The sequence below is a fragment of the Cavia porcellus genome, unplaced genomic scaffold, assembly GCF_034190915.1.
Source record: "Cavia porcellus strain 051 isolate PalLab524CR breed Dunkin Hartley unplaced genomic scaffold, mCavPor4.1 scaffold_1, whole genome shotgun sequence".
Taxonomy (NCBI): Eukaryota; Metazoa; Chordata; class Mammalia; order Rodentia; family Caviidae; genus Cavia; species Cavia porcellus.
In genome coordinates this window covers 122,390,358-122,412,730 of record NW_026947484.1, presented here as the reverse complement: position 1 = coordinate 122,412,730, position 22,373 = coordinate 122,390,358, and the positions used below count along the sequence as shown (strand labels likewise).

At 40.9% G+C, this 22,373-nt stretch overlaps 1 long non-coding RNA gene across 1 annotated transcript; it reads right to left on the bottom strand.

Annotated features, from left to right (window-relative positions):
- Positions 1–17,495: 17,495 nt before the first annotated feature.
- LOC134472731 (uncharacterized) lies at positions 17,496–21,896 on the bottom strand. Its single transcript, XR_010042667.1, has 3 exons — positions 21,835–21,896; positions 20,788–20,880; positions 17,496–17,551 (listed from the first exon to the last, which is right to left on the bottom strand). It is a non-coding gene; the product is annotated as an uncharacterized LOC134472731 (long non-coding RNA).
- Positions 21,897–22,373: the final 477 nt, after the last annotated feature.

Here is a 22,373-nt window from a genome sequence, read left to right as displayed (position 1 = left end):
ATAAAAAGGTAAAATTAATAAAACAGGCCATCCTCCAAAAATCAGATGGCATTAGACATTTTACAGCATAAAGAGATACTTATATATGACAAATAAATGACATGTCAGTCCCTAAAATTCCTCCTTATGGGAAGCCAATACTAAAGTTATAATCATAAATACCCTGTTGATTGTATTATTTGATTCCTGCATACTTAATTGATTCTACAGATACCTTCTACTGTGGACCAGTAGAAGGCTAAACTTGGCCCTTAAGCCCCACAGGGAGACCTTAATATGGCTTTTTGTGTTTTCAACAACAGAGATAAAAAATAACAATCTGATCTTTTAGCAGTGAAACTTGGAGCTCTGAGATAGGTAAACTGACACAAGGTGGAGCTGCCTGAGCCCCTCCCAGACCATACCTCAAATGCAACAGAAGGGCACTGGGCAAGAGAGTGCCCCATCCTGGCATTCCTTTGGGGCTCTACCCCAGGGCTACTGGACTGTCCTAGCCACCAGAGGAACTTCTAGCCCTCACAGGAAATGCTAACACTGCCAGATTCATCGCTGACAGATCTGCTTGGACTTGCTGCTGAAGACTGGTGGGGCTTACACCTGTTATCTCTAGTAAAACCGCCCCTCAGGGATACATAGCACCCCCTTTCTTTCCTATTTACCAATTTCTCAGACACAACCCTGGTCAAGACTGACAGATAATGCCGTCCACAGCCCCCAGTAAGGTGTCCTTCTCCGAGTCCCAAGTCCTACTAGAGGTCTCAGGTAAGACATTCTCTATACTTGTGGACATAGAGGTCATGTTCTTTCTGAGTTTTCAGGCTGCTATATGAAGTCCTTAGTCTATAGGGGTATTGATGGCCAACCTATGCAGCCTTTACAGACAGGGCCTATTTTGTGCAGGTTCCAGACTGCTTCTTCTCTGGTAAACCCCATAGTTTGAGATACCTCCAATCCCACCTGCACTGCCATGCCACGCCTATTATTAATTCGTCTCAGGGATCCTTCAATTCTTCCTTGTGTTTCCCAATATCCCATGGCTCCCAAACATTTACAGGGACTTAAACCTATAATTAAGTGCCTTTTAGATGATGGTTTTCTTAAGCCTACCCATTCACTCTATAATACTTCTATTCTCCTGGTACTCAAGCCTGATGGGTCTTACCCTCTAGTATAAGACGTTAAGATACTCAATAGTGCTGTTACCCCAATCCACCCAGTGGTGCCCAACCCTCCCTCCACCACTCACTTTACAGTCCTAAATCTTAAAAATGCCTTTTTATTCCTTTGTGTTTATGCAGACTAACCCAGACACTCTGAGGTCTCAACAGCTTACCCCTGTTATCTCTAGTAAAACCACCCCTCAGGGATACATAGCACCCCCTTCCTTTCCTATTTACCAATTTCTCAGACACAACCCTGGTCAAGACTGACAGATAAATTTTATCTTCTCACCTTTGTTTATACTTTTTCAGGATACATAAAAGCCTTTCCCACAACTAGGGAGACTGCTGATATACTTACTAAAGTCCTGTTACATAAAACCATTGCAAGGACTAACAGCCAAGGTGGAGTGACCCATACCTGGCCTTCTTGGCAACCTCAACAGCAGTCAAAGTTGCTAGACTGCCATCCTGGTTTCACATGACTCAGGCTAAGTGGTGCCCTCCCAGGCACAGATCTAACCATCCTTTTCTCATGTTTTGTTATCCAATTTGGTTCCTAATTTCTTATATTCTATTAATTATCCTTTTTACAGCAAGACTCTCAACAGTATTTCCTAAAGACTCCCACATCATGCACACCAGAGACAAGTCTTACTCTTACTTACCCTCTTAACTTTTACCCTTTCAGATGAGGGAAATAATCACCCCTCATAACCCCACATTTATTTTTCAGAATTCTACCTTACCATGGCAATGATTCTACCTCAACACGGTACTGATAAAATGACATATCTAAATCAAAGGCACCTTTCCTTCTACCTCGCCTGGTCCTTAAATATGATAGTGGCATGTCTCCTCATGACACCTGGTCTCTTTGTTTTGTAAGTCTAACATGCAGGCATTCATCAATGATAAAGTTGTCCTGGTTAAAACACCTGGCACCAGCTTCTACATGGGCATCCACCGTCATCCTGTTGACCTTCCTAAACCCCAGGACAGCACCCCCTTTCAGCAGCAATCAGTAAAAGAAAAAAATCACCCTTTATCTTAATAATAAAAAGACAGGAATGAAAGGATTTTTCCCTGGATGGGAAGCTGCAACTGGGAGGTGGAAACAAGAGGCTCTATCTTGAGGTCATCTTCCTGCCCCTACGCAATTTACCTGTGGCATGAAATGAATTCCAATGGGCTACCTGTGCATCAGTAATGCCCCTTAGGCACCACCCCAAACCTAAGCTATATGTATGCCCTCACACCATGTGTCGGACAGAGAATGTCAGATCCTGGAGGTCATGGAATCTCTCTCCACATTCTTAAAATAAGGGCCACTTTTATTTCATATTTCTTATCTTTTTAGCCATGCTGAAAATTCTATCAATGTCTTAGAACCTATTAGTCTAAAAATCCAAATGAGATGAGATGTGATTAGATGAGATGAGATGAGATGAGATGAGGAAATAAAATGAGAAAAAAATAAAATAAAATGAGGAATCTTAGAAGATGGCCCTCCAATATTTTACAAAGCCTTGTCCATCAGCAAGCCACTTATGATGCCTGGAACACCTTAGAACTGTCAAATATACCTGGAAAATATTTTTTTACAACCCCAGCCTCACAGACCTAAATCCCTTCAAGATTCTGGGGAAAGAAGAGCATTTCACTTCCAGTTGAGACCATGAAGTAGTTCATCTTGTTAAAAAGAAGAGCCCTTGAATGTTAACTAAAACATCAGCTGCATAAACCCACCACACTTCAGACTTTATAGATTTCCCTAATTATTGCAAATTAATTTTGAATCCAATTTGTTGAGCCAGCTCAAATTTCAGATGCATGCTTCTTTTCATTATTGTTGTTGTTATTATTTTAGTTTTTGATGTTTTGAGACAAGATCTTGCTATGTAGCCCAGGTTGGCCCTCCTGCCTCAGCTTCCCAAATGCTGGGATTACATGTGTGTGTGTCACCAAGCCCAGCGACAAGCTTCTTTTTAGATGAGTCCTTACTCAGCATTGCACCATTCAAAGTGTCTTCCAAAGAACTTTAGTAAAAAGACTCCATTTAGAGATAATCAAACTCTCAGTTGGTAGTCTAACATAGCAACAAACTTTTGATGTCAGACCCACTTATTTCTCCCAAACAGTCCCAACCCATCTTCTTTCAAAGACATGTGTATATATCCCTCACACCTCTTTATGTAAAGCTAAAGATCTGAGGAAATGTCCTTGTCAGAACCCCAACTGTAAACATAATTCTAAGCTCAATACTGGTGCTTCCTGGGAGATCTCTTAGGTGCTAAATGATTCAGGAAAAGACATTTGCTGCCTAGACTTTCTTATATCCTCAAATACACATCAAAATCCCAATCTCTCCCCTGATCCCTGGGAGTAAAATAAAATTATTAAATTGAAAGCCCAGCCTTGAGATAAGATGGTGATATAAACCTATAAACACAGAAGGTTGAGGCAGGAGGATCTTAAGTGTGAAAACAGCTTAGTCTGCTTACTGAATTCAAGACCAGCCTAAGACTACAGAGCAGGACTGTCAAAAATAAAAGCAAAGCCCAATTTTGCTCCACCATTATCATGTATTGTCTTGTCTGAGTCTCAAAGACACATGTCTCAGTCAGAATAGGCATAGGCACACACACTGGACTAGACAGTAACCTTATTTTAGGTCTCACTCTCAAAGACAGTTTAGAATCAGGTCCATTTTCCTTGCCTGTAGGTTTTTATAGAACTCTGTATATCAGAGGGTAGATACCAGGCAGTGAGTTCATCTACCATCTTAAACCAGGGCCAAGCTTAAGGCTTCCCAACAGAGGATAATCTATACTAAGGAATAATTCTCAGGACACTGAATGAATAAAAAAAACCATTTCATTAGTTATTTGATGAGCAGGGACATTTGTGCACATAAATGTCATCACCATTGGCTGTGCTGCCTGCAGCAATCAGGGACTCAAGACAATGCTACACATAGCCTGGTAATCTCATCCGGGACACATTAACAGAGATAAGGACATAATGTGGTAGTGGTTATAAAACATTTCCCAGTTTGATAAATGAATCAAATTGACTTTCTGAAGTCCTCTGGTAACATGCATAAAAACCTGGGAAAGAGAACATCTTTCTCTGAGTAACTGTGATCAGCTCACAGGGTATTTCCTGGGAATTCACAGCCAGTGAAGCGGCTCTGAGCCAATTACGGATGTCATGACTTCAGCTCACAAGCGGACACTCATTTCCAGGAAATTCATTGAGCTTAAATAGTTGTCACCATAATAAGCATGATGAAAAGGGCACAAGGATCTCTCTGGGATGAAACTTTTTGCCTGATTCTTGAGAGTTGTTTGCCTGCAACATTTCTAGTCTGTATAACCTCTCAAAAGAGGTTAATGATTTGATACTGGTGTCACTCGGGGAGGTGAGGAGATTCCAAGTACTCTGCTGGAAACTGCTAAAATAGAACTGGACTCCCAGGTCAGCCATTTACTACATATGCTTCTGTGGAAACATTGTTTAACCTCTTGAAGACTCAGCTTTCTCATCTGTAAAATGGAAGTAATATTATCTGCCTTACTGGAAGTTGCAAGGACTACAGGAAATTTGGCTTACAGTGGGATTAGTCGCTGCTCATAGGTCCCAGGCTCTCTGTGTCTAGAATATTTCTCTACCAGCGAGGTGATTTTGGACGAGTTCATTGCCTTCACTGTGCTTCAACTTCCTGATCATAATAATGCCTACTCACATCCCTGTTATGACAATGAAATGAGTTAGCACAAGCAAATTGCTTAGAACAAGCCGCCACGTATTAAAAACTCCCGAAGTGTTTGCTGTTGTTATTATTATATACAATCACACATAGTGCCTGTTCTACACATTCTGCACACTCAGTAAACACGAGTTCCCTCTCTATTTTTTTAGCACTGTCCAGGAGGAACATGAAGCAGCATAACTCAGTACCTATTATTTGCTAGGCTCTTCTATATATCAGGAATACGCCCACAGATTTTTCCCTTGTCTCCATAGCCCCAGACAAGTTTTCTTCATTTCCCAGTGACATATTTCAGATGTGACTGACCCCAATCTAACAAAAGTAACCTCTAAAGCTCTCTTGGCAAACAAATATACATCTACTCAACCCACCTGGCCCTAACCAAAAGCTATGCCCCCACCTTCCTGACCTCTCATGTGCTTCAAATCTCTGGGGTTCTGTAATGCAGCATGAACATATGAATCCACAACACATGTAAAGCTGTAAGAGGAACACAGAGAGGAGTTCCTGGGCTTTGCTTCAGGGACCTAATAGCTAGTAGTGGGAAGGAGAAACAGAAGACGGGGAGTGATAACCACAGTGAGGGAGCAACTAAGAGCACAAAGGGAATTTGGATTCAGTAAGCAACTTAGAAAAGACTTCAAGAAGGAAGTGAATTTAGACATTTTCATAACTATTGAGCAGAAATTCAAATGACAGAGATGTGAACGGGGAATTCCAGAAGGAAGGAAGAATGGGAGCAAAGAGTTAGCTTCTGGAAACCATGTGGTATATGCCAAGAAAGATATATCATCTTCCCGAGTGGGAGTTTAGGATAAATCAAAAGAATTAGGGCTACGGGTGTAGCTGGATAGAGTGTGTTTAGGATACTCAAGGCCTTGAGTTCAATCCTCAGCATTGCTAGAAAAAGAGAGAGAGAGAGAGAGAGAGAGAGAGAGAGAGAGAGAGAGAGAGAGAAGTCAGAATTAAAGATTAAATTTTAAATATTTAGGGGCAAGCATCTAAATATCCATAAAGCTGGAAGCTAGTGAAGGTTATTGCAAGCTGAGAAAGTGGCATGGAGAAAACTGGCTCTTGAATGGTATTTTAGGGGAGTAGGAGACTCCCACAACTAGTGAGAAATGAAGCTATCAGTGGGAGTGGAATGGGAGACATGGAATGGGGTGTCCACAGATCTTGACCGATGACTGGATTTAGAGGTTTAAAAAAAGAAAAGAAATCAAGGCTAAGCCTCAGTCCTTTACCAACCTGCTGCAAGAACCCAGAAACACATTCCCTGCAGAAGCGGGGTGGGGGGAATTCTGAATCTGTCAAGAAATGACGATTTGGGTTTACTCCTAAGAAACAGTCATTTCGGAGCATCTGTCTATGAAGCTGCAAATAGTGAAATTGCATTGTCAGCTCTTTATTTATGGAAGTGTTTTTTATGAAAATTTTGGGACCTTGGAACACATGAATAGAGAGGAAAGGATCACAAAAGGAGAGATGAAGATGAGGATAAATCTTCTCTTCCTTTCTCAAGTTCATCTGTCAAGTTAGTCTCTTATCACAAGGGATAAACAAACAGTTGGTGGAAGAAACTTCCCACTACAGTGCAAGTTCCAGGAGGCCAGGGAATTTCATTGTTGTTTTATTCATTAATATTTACTGGTGCTAAGAAACTCCCTGTGAATAAAGTTCACATATGCATCAGTGGGAGCATTCATTTGCTGAGTGAATGAATGAACTCTGTTTCCAGTCACATGAAGAAATAATGATGCATACATTTTACCACTCTTTCCCAAAAACATCTACAAATAATTCTGAGTGTGTAGGCTCATGCTTTTGCAAAGCTAGCAGGAACTGATCACTTCAGACAGATGAAGCCAAGGAAATGGCAGCTCTCTGATGAGCAGAAAACTTTATTTATGATGCCAAGCAAATCTGGTACCATCCTGGGCAGGGAATCTGAAATAGGAAACACACAAATGTTTGACTCCTTTTCTTATTTATAAGCCGACTGAATTATAACCATCCTTCACTGTCCATTAAGAATTGGTTCTAGGATCCCCCGCTGATACCAAAAGCTGTGGATCCTAATACAAAACAGATTAACATTTGCATATAACATTTATAGACAGCCTAAGCAAATCTTTTCATATACTTTAAGTCACCTCTAGATTACTTGTAACATCTTATATTTTACAAGCTAGGTAATTAGTTATTGCATCATAGTTTTGAGAAGTCATAAAAAAGAAATGTTTTTAACATGCTTGGTACAGATACAATTTTATCTGAATAGTTTTGACCCACAGATGGTTGAATCTGTGAATGTGAAACCTCTGTATACAGTGTCAAAACTTCATTTTTATCCATACCCTTCTTAAATATGATTGGTAGCCATTTGCCACTTGGAGATGGCATCCAGAATGACGTAAATCTCTTCTGGAGCTATGAGAGGACATCTTACAGCCAGTTTTGAGCAATGTCAGGAGCAAATCTTTCTATAAATTCTCACCAAACACCACCAACTCCAGGTGTGAGACACAGGACACCAAGGTAACATGTTTTTGAGGATAGAGACCAAACTATAAAAGGATGTTACTCAGAAGAGTAGTATGTGAGTCAAATTGGTCTTGACATCAGAAGCCTTCAACATCAGGCCCACCCATCCGGATTCATCAAGTGAAATATGTCTTATCTTCCTTTTCTGCTTCCTGAACCTTAATCATGGCTTCCTCTGTGTGCATCAGCAGCTGCCTAGAGCTTTGTAAGATAAAAGGATGTTTTCTTTTCTTAAGGGTAGTCTGCTGGCTTCCCAACTACAATTTTAAACCCATATTAGCTGAAGGGGGCAAACTGTCCCGCTCTATTCACATTATGCTCTGCAGCCATTATCAGGTGCCTACTGCATACATGGCACAGTGGAAACACAGGTACACAAATGAATGACACTGTCCATCTCTACCCAAGACCCACAGTTCCTTGTACAGAAAGGCACGAGGACAACTCTTCTGTGATAGACCACGCAAAGGATGACAGACCACACAAAGGCCAACAGGGAGTCACTGAAGGCTTGTGAGCAGCAAACATCAGGATCGTTCAGCCTCGGGCTTTGCAGATGCTTTTATTTTATCTGTCATGGCAAACAATCCCATCTAAGGAATACTGAACCTCTGCTGAGGAATTACTTAAGTATCCACTTTTGTTAAATCCTAAAGGGAACTCATTGAGACCTGCACGACACAGGGAGAGATAAATATGAAAAAAGTAGTCAATTCAAGGAAAATAAATAATAACTGGGTGAGAAAACCAGAAAATAATGAGGACATAGGGGAAGGGAGTCAGAGAAACAAGAAAATATAATTCAGAGGTATGAAAACACCAAGATAAGTATGATATAGGCCTCAACTATGATATTAACTAAGTCTCTGTGGATAAATGCACTAACAAATAATCGAATATATTACTTTATAATCCTTATACATATAAATCATACCTTCTCTTTGGAAAGCCTGTTAAGGGCTACTTCTACTGGACAGAGTTTTGCCTATTTGAATCTCCCAGGTAGGAATCCACAGAACCCATAGCTGGAGTATTTCTCTCTCTGTCTCTCTCTGTCTCTCTCTGTCTCTGTCTCTCTCTGTCTCTGTCTCTCTCTCTCTCTCTCTCTCTCTCTCTCTCTCTCTCTCTGTCTCTCTCTCTCTGTTTGTCTCTCTCTCTCTCTGTCTCTCAGCTCTGTCCCTGAGAATGTACTTACAGCCTGCCCAAAGGCTCAGAAAGTAGTAAATATTTAGAACCTTGTGGATTTTCACCAAGTATATATGAATATCAGACAAGCAAATGTTCGCAGATCGATCTAAATAATTATGTAACTAAAACACTGGCATCACCTGTCCGTGTCCATACCCCTGAAATTCCAACCCACCTCTGTCACCTGCCTGATACTAGCCTTTTTCTCTAAAGGCTTCTGTGTCTCAGGTCTCCAATAATCCACCTTCTTGCCTATGTGCTTCACTACCACTATTCCCAATGGATTAGCCAGAGCTGTCCTTTTCAACATTAATCAGATCATGACATCTGCCTTTTCAAAACTCTCCAGTTGGTCCATGTCTCTCAGAGGAAAATCAGTCTTTACAGCAGCCTATGAAACCTCTGATGACTGGGCCATTCCTGCCTCCTGTCTCATCCTGTCTCTCACTCTGAGCCAGCACACTGGCCCCCCCAAAGCTTCTGAAGCACATCATCCATACACTGATCTCTAGCCTTTGCACTGGCTTTTGCATCAACCAGGAATGTTCTCATGGCAGAAATCCTCATGGTAACTCTATTCCTTGAAGTCTGTACTCATATGTCGTCTTCCCAATGATGCTTAACAAACCACCTCACTTAAAATCCCCCAACATTATCAAATTTCCTGGGCTTATTAATTTAAAAGAGATCTGTTGTTATGCAAATTCAACTACAATTTATGGTTTGTTGTTGTTAATGGTTGGACAAAAACTGTGATTATCAAAGCACATTCTCCTATTCTTTTCCTACTGTCATCTGATCAGCAATCTGCTTTCATAGTGATTTGTACACATAGTGCAGTGTTAGTTTCTGCAATAGATGGTTAGTTATCCCTTAGCTTATAATCTGACCACTATAGACCAGGTGGGAAAAGGTATGGTTGACATCCTGAGTTTACATGTGATATGCATTATTTATTCCACTTTATTCAGATGCAAGAATGCTATATTTTTTCTCTTTCTAAAGAAATTTATTTCATTCCCTCTGAACCAAGTACAGGGTCAACTACTGTGATCCTCAAGATCACTACTTACAATTTACAACATTCCCAGCCCTGGTTTCTATGTGTCCCCATCAGAGTTCTACTAACACCTGATTGCAGTAAGGATGTGACACAGGTCCATGACAGGAATTCTAACACAGGTCCGTTTCAGAAATTCCTACCACCAACTATCCTCTTCACATATGGGGAAAGCTCACACACTATAGGGTCAAATCTGTAAGGAGGGACAGCCTGTAGCCCTTCCTTGTCAATGACCTGAATCACTCCAGAGTTGTTATTTCAGCATGAATTGTAAATGTGTACAAAAGAATGCTTCATGAGATATAAGGAATCAGATCTTACTTCCTGTCTTTACCAATGTAAAACACAAAACAAACTGGGCATAGTGAGCGTGTTTGTAATCCCAGCATTCTGGGAGGATGAGGCAAGAGGATCAACAGTTCAAGCCCAGTCTGGGCAATTTAGTGACTTAGTAGGACTCGGGTTTAAAATAAAAAAATAAAAAGGGCTCAGGAAAAAGTTCTGGATTCAGTCCCCAGTATAAAAAAAAGAAAGAGAGAGACAGACACACAGACAGACAGACAGAGAGAGCAAAAAAGAAAACAAAACATTCAAAATAATTCTAGCAAGCCAGGGCTAATCAGTGGCTTAAGTACCTGTGTGGCAGGCACTGAGTCGTGAGTTCAATCTCCGGTACCAAAAATAATAACAATAATAATGATAATAATTCTAACAAAAGACTTTGCACAGTAAAGCTTCTAATCTGAATGTTTACATTTTTAGACAATATCACAAAACTAAGAATTGATCCATCAGGAAAGCCTTTACCAGAGAAATGTTCCCGGAAAAAGTGGGTTTTAAAACAAGCCTGGAAATGGCAGAGATAGAAACTTTGCAGCAGAGGAAAGGTGGTTTTGTCCTGGGCCTGTCACAGGGAAATGGGGAGAGCAGTAAGTCAGGAAATGGTGAGTCAGATGCGGGGCGAAGAGGGAGGAGGCATGAAGCGGGAGACCGCAGTCATCTGGGCCCTTCAGCAGTGCAGAAGGCAAACCTCTGGTGTGGTGGACTCTCTTGGAAATCTGAGAACATCAGCCATGACTCAAGGCCAGTTTAGATTCTGGGAAAAGAAATCAGGAAAAGAAAATACTTTCATGAAGCATTAATAAACAAAGATCCACAAAAAAGGAAAAAAAGATGAAATACCACAGTGAATAATCCCGACTGCGGTATTGGCTCTCCTTTCCAACTGAAGCATAAAATTTTGAACCGATTGCTTCTCTAGAACTGCTTCAATTCCTGGGTTCACCAAATTCAATTCCTTCTCTTAATGGTCAAAAATGTGCAACCACAGACCCCTCTGACGTAGAAAAATTTGAGGTCATCTGTCCCAATTTTCTGAGATAGGGCTAAACTTTGCAACACTTTTCTGTAACACTTTTCAAGGATTCAAAACTCTCAAAACAAACAAACAAACAAACAAAAAACCACAAACAGAACATAAACATCACAGACTGAGCTCCTAGCAGCAGGAAGGACCTTAACACAAAAAGGAACAATGTTTCCTTTCAAGTGTTTTACTGAGAGGTCCCACACTTAATTCCAACTACTGAGATTCACGCATGCATCTCTTTCTCATTCCTAAAGTTTGTTGAAACTATGTCCTTTGAGGTGATTGACTGTGTGAATAGGTACAAGTTCTTTGGTTCTAGCTCTGATAATTCAGATGTGTGATCAAACTGAGTATAATACCATTTGTGTATAGTGGACTAGATTGATTTTCTTATGTGGCTTTCTATGGAGTATAGCATACTACAGAGATTTTTTTTTTTTAATTTTGAAAGTAGTAAAAATGCAACAGCACACAACAGAACAAAGCTAATCGAGACAATGCAGTGAAATTGGTACAGGATTTCACAGTAGGATACTGGATAGTAGTAATATGCACTATGTTATATCTCCTTAACTTCACAATAGTTGTCCAGTCAATTAGGCATAGCAAAATCAAACAAAAAATAGAACATTATAAAACGAATTGAGAATACTGAATAGAGCAAAAGAAACATAACAAAACAAAACAGTGAAAATAACCTTTGCCTTCAAACAGAAGATAGAAGGAAATCCCCCATATTTACTATACTACATATGGTCATCCTCCCAATAGATTCTGAGATATCTATCCCCAGTAGCTATGGTGGGGGGTGTATGATTTGCAGCCCATGTGGCAGTAGGCTCACAGGTAATGGTTCTCTTCCTGGCCCACACCACGGGTGCTTACCAAGAGGGCAGAAGAATAAGCTACTTGAGTCCCGTCATGGCTGGATCTTGGGAGCTCTGGTTCTTCTCCTGGCCCACGCCATGGGAGCTTACTACAGATTTCTATACATTGAGTGCTATGAAGGGAGCTTCCTGTAGCCAAGAAGTTTACCTCTGACGGATGCATGTATTTAAATATGTTTAATACCAGCAAAAGTGAGAAGCATGTGAAGAAAGAGAAAGTAATGATTCTGAGGACTAAAAAAGGGTTCATAGGAACAGTAGCATTTTAGCTGGCAATTGGAAGATAAATAGAATTTTAATAAGCAAAGAGATGTTTTTTTAAAAATTCTAGACAATAAGAATGACAAATTCAAGAAGATGTGAAAGTACAGGGTAAGTTCAAGAAACAGCAAATACTTCTGTAGTTGGAGGAGTGGGCAATGGAGAGATAGTGGAGGAAGATGAAACCAGATTATGGAAGAGCACAAACATCAAACTCGGGATGGCAGCAGACCAAGAAGACCTCTTCCGGTCTTATTTTGAACAATGACAATGTTGTCAGAATAAAGAGACAGTCTTCTGAGAGGAGGATCTTGAAGGATAATGCCCACTGGGATTCTTAAATTCTAGAACCGCTTGAAACCTAATCCATTCCCATCACTTTACAATCTCCACTGATTCTGTAGTGTCTCCGTAGAGGAAAAGTTGGCACCAATCAAATAAGAAATTAGCTTCTGACCGCAGAGGGAGTCACCAGCAGTCCCTCATGCAGAAGAAGGCCCAGCCATGCTGAATGGCTGGTCAGATGAGATTGCTAAGTATAAAGACAAACTCTTCCTGGAAGCCCCCTTAGGGAAAATCTGTTTCTAGCTTGGGAGAACTGGAGAGTCCTCTCTCAGAGTCAGGAGTCACAGGGGTGAAGAGACAGGGATGGGGTGTAGGAAAAGCACTACAGATTGGAGCACTGGTGCATGAGGCAGAGAAATCAAGAAGCTCAGTTCTTTCTCTAATACCAAGATAGGATAGAAACAGAGGCACTCTGATGAAAAGACTGCAGCCTGCTCAGCCTGTGGGTGCCTGAGTTGTATAACAGGCAACTAAGGAAAAGCATTCAAAGCAGCACAATTAACTCAGCACTACCCGCTGCTGGTCCAAGACTACTAATACAGTTCCCTCTCCTGATCTTGCATTAGTCTGGGAACAGTGGATTTCATTCAAATCAGGGTCCACCAGAGTGAGCTGGAGGGTTTGTTAAAATAGACAACTTAAACCTGTATCAAAATTTACGACTCAATAGCTCTGAGATGGGCTAAGAACTGGATATTTTAAAGACTTCCCTGGTGGGAGTGATAATGTAGGTCTGAGATCCACTGACCTAGAATTTGTTGGCCACTACTCTCAGGTAACATGCTCAGTAGCTAAATCTGAGAGGGACTGGAAAGAATAGGAGTTGACAGTTTACAGACTACGGAAGAGGACTGATTAGCATCAAAACAAGAAACAGGAGGTTGTAATCCCAGCACTAAGGAAAATGAAGCAGAAGGATTGCAAGATTAAGTCCAGTCTGGGTTACACAGCCTGGACCACATAGTAAACATGAAAACAGAAACAAAAATAACAACTAAATGCAACAACCCAAGACAGTGATAATGATAGAATTGTGGCACGGCTGAAAAGATAAGAAGTATGAAATATGAATGACCTTTATTTTAAGAATGTGATGAGAGAGCCCCCGACCCTCCAGGGTCCAGCATAGTACCCCAGGGCTAGCACTGTCACTGGGGTCTGGCAATCTCTCCCTGGGGGTGGTGATCTCTCCATCAGACGCGTGGAGTGGGGGCACACATGTAGCTTAGGTTTGGGGTGGTGCCTGAGGAGCATTAGGGATGCACAGGTAGCCCATTGGTATTCATTTCGCACCAGAGGCAAATTCCTAGGGGTGGGGAAGATAGAGCCACAGGTAAATTCCTAGGGATGGGGAAGATGGAGCTCCTTGGTTTCGCCTCCAAGGCTTTACTGGCTACAGTGTCTGGCCTAGGGCAAGATTCTTTTAGATAATACAGCAGAAAGAAGGAAAGAAAAATTGACAATTAAAGGAAAGAAGTCAAAAAGAACTCTCCATTCATCCAGACACAACCATCCATTGGAGAAAGAACTGGATCCCTAGCTAGTGACTGAAAGTCTACTGCTTTCTGGCTGCCTCTAGAGTCATCCAGCGAGCCTTTGAAAATACCGGTCCTGTGTCCCATCCCCAGACAAGTCAGAATCCTCTACAGACAAATCAGAATCCTCTACAGACAAATCAGAACACAGACAGTGAAATTTTTTTAGAGCTCTTAAATTATACAAATAATTAGGCCTGAAAGATATGGGTCTTACGGAAATCTGATTCTGTCTAAAGGAGGAAAATTATTTTCAAAAGTGTTCTATAAGATGAGAAAGCTATCTCCCATAACTTAAAATTTAACAAGTTCTTGCCCTTTTCCTCTTAGTCCTTTAAGTTCGGTCATTGATGGTAATGTACCCAGAGGTCTACATGAGCTGTTCCTTTGCTGTGCTACCACTGTGCTACTCTAACTGGCCCATGGTTATAGACTATGGCTAACAGCAGCCAAACAAGCATCATAGCTGGAAACACTAATTGAGGTCTTCTTCTTGGGGGGTTACATTCTCTGTGTCTGTCAAAGGCCTTACACCAAGACTAAGCTCAAATGCTTTTGGTCTCTGTGTAGCTAGAAGTCTATGGGTCATTTGCTTTAATCAGATTGAAAATATGAGTTTAAGAGTCATGAAATGCTCTTGCACAGGAGACTTATACACCATCTAGTCAAGTTTCCTAAATATACATATTGTCTCACTGTGCTAAAGTGTATGGGATTTGACATGAAACACTTATGTATAAATTGGTCTTTAAAAAAGACCCCGTAGAGCAGTGTGTATGATACATTGCTTTTTCTGTTAATAAAAAGAGAATATGGAGTAAGAACCCCAGAAAGCCAGACAAGACATTGTGTGACACTGGTTTTTTCTAGAGTAGGGAACTGGAGATAAATTAGGAAGAAGACTGATGTTCACCTCTGTCTACCTGTTGTATGTAGAATCCCATGCATGAATAATTTTTTAAATTAATTTTTTTTCTATTAGAACTGGTCTCAACAGAGCAAGCCAGACTTTACTTACCTCCTCTCCTCCTTAGCCCAAGCTGCCATACCCAGACAAAGTTTACAAGATTAATAATCTCATAAAGTTCCTCAAAGGAAACCTCGCCTCTTCCCCTAAAAATGATCCAGTGGAGAAATGTTGAACCTTTTCAGCCCCACAATGAATAAACAGATACACAAATGGCCTGATCAAAGGCAAAAAACTAATGAGTAAGTCCAAATTTCTTGACAGTCTTTCCAGGTTTTAGTTTCCATGCCCAATCAGACATTAATCTCTTCAACACAGCATCTCAAATGCCAGCTGAATTTCTGCAGGTACGCCAAAGGGATGCTATGACTGTAGACACCCAGCAGTGGCAGAGCAATGTACTGACCGAACAACCAAGCCATAACAGTAACAACCCTCACGATACATGAAAAGTTAAGCTATTCACAATCAGTTCTATACAGCATCCAGCAGCTTGTTAGGATATTTTGCAGCATGAGTCACAAGACAAATATTTGGAAGTGAAAGCAACTTGACATAGACATACATAGACAGCCTACATACATAGACAGCAACTTGCTTTTTGTTGTTGTTGTTGTTTTGTTTTGTTGTTTTGTTTTGTTTTTGGTGCCTGCACAGCCTCAGTGACCACCAGGTGGCAGTAGTAATCTAACAACAATACAGAAAGCCACAGGTCTAGTGCTCCTAGTGAAATAATGCCTGTCTCACAGCTGCCTACCTGGCTGCACATCTTTTACTCAAAGCTCAAATAATTCTTCATTAGCTATACCCTCTATTCTAACAGCCAAGAATGTTTTCACTTATGTCACAAAATAAGCTCAACCCAGAGCTCCAGGGCAGAAAGTGGTCAGCAGTAAGTGTTTGCCTACTGTGGTGTGTGGTTTGGTGTTGTTTTATTTTCATTTCAGATGCCTTTTGTGGGCCAGTCCTCCCCCGTTTGCTAGAACTCCCATGCCTCTTTCCTGTCTTACTCTTGAGACTATCAGTGTGAATGGCTCCTAAAGGCACCGGATTGAGAATTTCTGATGAAATATCTTTTTCTTTTTCTTAACCACACAATGACTCCACATTTCCACATTGCATTCTTACTGTTTTAGTCACGTCTCCTGGGCTTTTCCACATCCATTCTTCTTTGCCCAAGGCATTCCTCAGCTTCCATCTATAATTGTCTTCCTCCGGGACGTTTCCCTTGGTTTTCAGGCCTCTCCAGGCAATGTCCCCACCTCCTTTCTCCCTGTTGCACCACTCTGAAATCTGAGGTCTCTCCCCCGACATTCCAGAGAACTCAGAGCCTCCACTGCAGAGCAGTTGTGTATTTTCTTTATTTTTCTGTGCTGCATTGTTAACTGTCTGTCTGAAGTGTGGATTCTGCAGTCCCAGTAACCAAAGTGAGGTTACAAAGTAAGCAGGCTGCACATAAGCAACACATTTCAGGTGTCACCAGCTCCTTTCAGCCCCAGATGGGACTGAGTAGTTGCTCGAAAACAAGCTCATGACTCTCCACTGATTCTGCATTATGGCAAGTTACATAATTATTTCATTATATAGTTCAATTTAATAATAATAGAAATAAGAAGCACAATAAGTGTAATGTGCTTGAAAATTGCCAAAGCACTCCCACTCTGTGAGAAAGCTATTTCCATGGAACTGGTCTTTGGTGCCAAAACTATTGTGGTCCACTGCATAAGAACATGTCCTTTGTCCATTCTCATTTCCACATAACTGTCCATTCTTCATCAAATCTAAGCAAAAAGATAGGCAAGTTCCCCTGGGAATTAATTTCTAAAGGCTCCCACATCATGTAAGACTTTGATTAAACAAGTCTGTTCTGCTTCTTTTGGTAACTTATCTTTTGTTATAGGAATGCTACGTGTGACCCTTATCATGGGCAAGGAAGACGAGCATATCTTTCTGCCCCTAAAACAGTTTATTAACTACGGTGTTCGTCCCTTATCTATGGATTCGCTTTCTAAGGTTTTAGTCATCTGCAATCAACTGCAGTCTGAAGCATTAAGTGGCAAATTCCAAAAATAAACAATTCAAAAGCTTTATATTGCACACCATCCTTAGCAGTGTGATAAAATCTCACTCCTTTCCTCTAACCCTGTCTTCCCTCCCTCTGCTATGTTCATGCAGTTTATTCCACCTGCCTGCTACTCATTGAGTAGACATCTGATTTTCACATCAACCGTCAGGTATAGCAGTACTTACTTTCAAGCATCCTTATCTTACGAGTAATAGCCTGAAAGCATAAGAAATGTGAGTCAAAGGAAACAGGAGAACATAAAACATAGGGTGACAGCTTAATTCCGATACTATGCGCAACCCTGCAGTGGACAGAGGGAAAATATATAGTACATTACCATATTCAGCGAATCCATAATTTCATAAATCCACTAGGGATTTTGGAAAATCCCCCTGCGAAGAAGAGAAGACCACTGTGAAGCAGGATACGGTTCAGCAGATCCCCAGAACTTATTCATTTTGCATCACTGAAACCTGATATCCATTGAGTGGGATGTTTTTTGAAAAGAAAGACATTCCACTTTGAAATAATTTTAGACTTGCAGGAAAGTTGTAAAAATTATACAGCTTTCCCTACTGTTAACATCTTATATAAACATAGTACAATTACAAAAAGCAAGATGGACATCAGCACAAAACCACTAATTGAAACTACAAGCTTCATTTGAATTTGCACCAGCTTCCCCATTGATACTCTTTTCTAGGATTCAGTCCAGGATCCCATACTGCACTTACCAATCATAAATGATAATTATAAACATAATTCTTTGTCTTCTTTAATCTGTGATACTTATAGAAAGTCCAAAACAAGTGTTATCAAAATGTCCTTTATTTTTTGACGAGCAGATCAAGCTTGTACATTTTTGCTAGAATAACAGTTTTGCCCTTCCCCTTGGGGGTATATAATGGCAATATGCCTTATTATTGGTGATTATATTAGCTACCTTTCCAACTCTTCCTGCAAGCTACTTCCAAAGGATTCTGAACCACATGGTCAAATGTAGTCATAGCCCCAACCTCCTCCTCAGAACCAACTTCTGTATTAGTCACCTGTCATTTACTGACATGTACAGCTTAAAGGAGGAGAGGTTATTTTGGCTCACAGTTCCAATCTGTGGCTGTCCAGCTACAAGACAGAAACATTGTGGCAGAGAAAACCTGCTTGACTCATGGCAACCAAGAAGAGAGAGCAGGAAGAGAGCCAGAGGGAAAGATATCATGGACTAAATAGAACCCCAAAGATTATATCCATGACCCACCCATACATACCCAGATGGGTTTGAGGTACCACTCCAGCTAATCAAATTGACAGTCAACATTGTCATAGTGAAGTTAACCTTGATGATCAGATTAAATTGATGCATGGTGGGTTTCCCCACTGTGAACTTAATATTGTTTACCTTTGATATTAATAAATACCTTACAAGGAGATAGTTTGAGACTATGCAAATATCCTATTTCTCATATTTTCACCAACTAATTTTAGTGTACATCAATGTTTGCCCCATGGCAATTTTTTTTCTTTTCTCTCATTCTTCTGCATTTACTGATTGGAAATCAGTTTCTCCTCCACTGACTCATTTGCAGGGCTTTTATGAGGATTAAAGAAAAATGTTTACACCAGTCCACAGTGCATGGTGGTCTTCATAAGTGTTATCATTATTAATGAATCTGTGAAGGTTATATTACAAATATATTTCTGATAAGAAATGAGCATAACTAACGTGCTTAAAGATATTCCAAAATGGTCTACTGTATTAATTTGCAAGAGCTGCACAACAAAAGACCATAAAGTAGGTGGCTTGCACAACGGAAATTTATTTTCTCACAGTTCAAGATCAAGGTGTGGGCAGGTTTCCTTTCTCCTGAGACGCTCTCTGTGGCTGCAGATGGGCACCTTCCGGCTGTGTCCTCACACAGTGTTTTCCTTTTGTATCCTAGTTTTCTTCCTCTTTTATGGGCCTGTCAGATTGGATCAGGGCTCACCCTAAGGGCTTCATTTTAATCCCCTTTTTAAAGTCCTATCTCCAAACGCAGTCACATTCTGAAGCAGTGGAAGTTCACACTTCAACTTCAGACCCAAGGGCACATTCAGCCACGTCTACTATATCTGAAGAATTATTGTTGAGAAATGATTATACATGTGAGAATGCTTTCAGAATTGGAAAGCACTGTACATATATAAAGCAACAGGACAAAAAATATCACTGTAACTCTTGACAACCATCCCCAGGATGTTTATACAAACTGCTTAAGCATTCCCTCACAATGCTATTAGCACCTTTCATTTGGCTTTCATTTCATAGCTGTCACAGAACCCTGGAAGGCCAGCTTCAAGCTGGTGGCTGTCTGTGTTATCACACTGCCTCAGTGATTGGCATCCATAATCAGTGCGATTTGCTTGGTTTTTTTTTTTTTTTTTTTTTGTCTTTCTCAGAGGCTTATGGCTTTTGAACACTTCTCTTCAGTCTCTGGCAGCCACCTTGACACAGGCCCAAGGCACCTCCTTACCTCAGAGGGAAAGCCTGCCTGGGAGCTGGCCAGCAGCGCCCGATTTCGCCCTGACCAGCTGCATAGCCTTGGGCAAGGCTCCTCTGTGCAGCACTCTGTCCCGATTCCACAGCTGAAGAATACGGATAACAATCCTCTCAAGGAGGCAGCGAGAATTAATGAGTTAATCTTTTGGAGCATTTAATAACATAAAATGGACAAACTCCTATTCATCTCTTTTTAGAACTCACCCACAGACTAAATACTTGCTAGGAAGGTACAACCTATTTAGATAAAGTTTATTTGAAAAAGGCAATTTGCAATTTTGATAAATCTTAGCTCCCTAGAAATGGGAAAACGATACATACTTCGCTATATCTGATTAAGTAAAATAGTAGACTGATTTCTTCCTGCAGAAGCCTCACTTAGCAGAGGAAAAATGGAAAACTGTTACCTGCAGTCTGCCTGCCCTGTAGTGGAAAAGGGAGAACCAGAAGCTGCCTCTCCCAGACTGCTGCCTGGCGGTCCCTGAGATCCCGGCTGCCCACAGCCTCCACACTGTGTGTTTGAGGAGAGAGTGGATAGCACTTAGCTACCTTCCAAGTTCACCACCATTCTCTTGGTCTAACAGGAGCTATTCCTTGCCTGGGAATGCTGTTTCAGAGTCATGAGTACTGAACAACCCAAACGGGAGGTTCTTTATCCAAGAACCACTTCCAAGACACCCACAGGAGTTTCTGGGTTGGCACTGCCCCTGTTCACCATGATGTGTGACTTTAAGTCCTGTTCACACCACAGACGACACTACACACCTGCTTATGTGTCTGGATGTTCATATCATATGCTAGCCTCTCCCCAGTCCACACCCAGACAGAGTGGAATTCTCTGTCCTGGGGGCTCCCTGCTGGTACCTACTTGTGGGACAGAGAACACACCAGCAGACCAGAGCCTCCTCATTTGGACTTCTTTACTACTTACTTGCCTTCAGAACTTAGATGTAATCTTGCCACCTTTCTTGAGCACTTGACAGTCTCACTGAAACTTAACCCTGGGTGTGTAGCTGAGTGACAGACTATTTTCTTATAAAAGGAAAGGCCTTGGGTTTGAGTTCCACCACCTATGGAGAAAAGGAAACTTACCTGACAGCCTGTGGAATCTTGGAGTTCCACTCCTCCAGAGATCTGCCACTAGTAAAGAAGTTCAGTTCTATCGCTAGACCTTGGCCAACATACCTGCCAAGAAAGTAAAATAAACAGTACTATGTTTATATGGAAGTTTATAATTTATTACGTTATTTTGCATTATCTAATTTGACACCACACCAAACTCATAAAAAATCAACTTCTGTATTTTATAAATCAGTGCAAATGACTTATTTTATAAATCAGTGCAAAATGTCAAATTTCTCCAGGATTGAAGTTTTCTTAGGACTGCAGGACTTTCAATACTAAATCCAGGACAGTCCTGGCCAAACTAGAAACTCTTGGTTACATAGGCAGTAAGTGACTGGGCTAAGACTTGAATGCAGAACACCTAACCAGCTCAACAGTAGTTGGACTCTATAAGTATTAGTCAAATAATGATCATCTTTCCGCTACATGATACACCTCTCATAAATGGCCTCCTTTTTGGAATAATACACAAAGGTCTTATTTGTCTTCTTCCTTCCTGACATAGCAATCAGGGGAAAGGAAAGGGGGAACACTTCTTTGCATGAGAAAAGCATCCTTGCATTAATTCCAATGTAGAAATAAACACCCTTAGTAATAATTTCAACAAAAGCATTAATTAAAGAGAGTCTGTGATTATGGTAACAAGAATCTGAAATCAAAAGTGGTTGTGAATGGGCCACTAACCCCATCAACACACATACTCTGCTCCGAAATAATCAAAGGCTCACTGGATAAATGAATATTCAGTAGATGCAAATTTTAAATCCCACTGTCAGATAACAGTACGGATTGAGAGAGACATACAGTGGTGAATACCTCTTCTTAAATTCAGCCACCTCAGAAGCCGTCTCAGAAAAGATGCGCTCAGCGCATCTGCCGAAGACCCAGATAAGGAGGAGCCAGTGGGCTTCTTCTGTGGTGGTTTTACCATCAAGGATGGAGAATGAGAAAAGGATCTGTGGAGGGTGGCTACCGAGCTCAGCAGAGAAAATTGTTTTGTTTTCCCTCACTTACCAAGTAGGTGTGCATCCTTAGAGAGAGAGAGACAGACAGACAGACAGACAGACAGGTAGACAGAGACAAAAAGACAGAGACAGAAACTATAAGCACTACTACTCTAGAAAGACTTTGTGGTTTCACACAGTTCACAGTAGTGACACTTTTCTGGAAAACAGCAAGAATTTCTGTATAAAATCTGTACAAAAACTGTCAAAACATGACACCTCCAGGTCTGACCATAGCCTGGAGCATTTTTGAAAAAAAATCACAAAAAAATGTATATGCTCTGAGGAGACCACTCTACCAAAAATGTCCCCTCCTCAGAGCTGACACAGGACCCTTTGAGCACACGCCCTGCTGCTAGTCCACTGCCCACCTGTGTTCTGACAGCTGCAGCTCCCCTCTGTCACCATATTCTAAGACTGTGCTCAACCTTCCTTTTGACATTAAATGATATCATCTTTGGAGACAATTAATTCTAAAGGCTCAATTCTGTTGTAGAACAGGCTGTATATATATATATATATATATATATATATATATATATATATCTC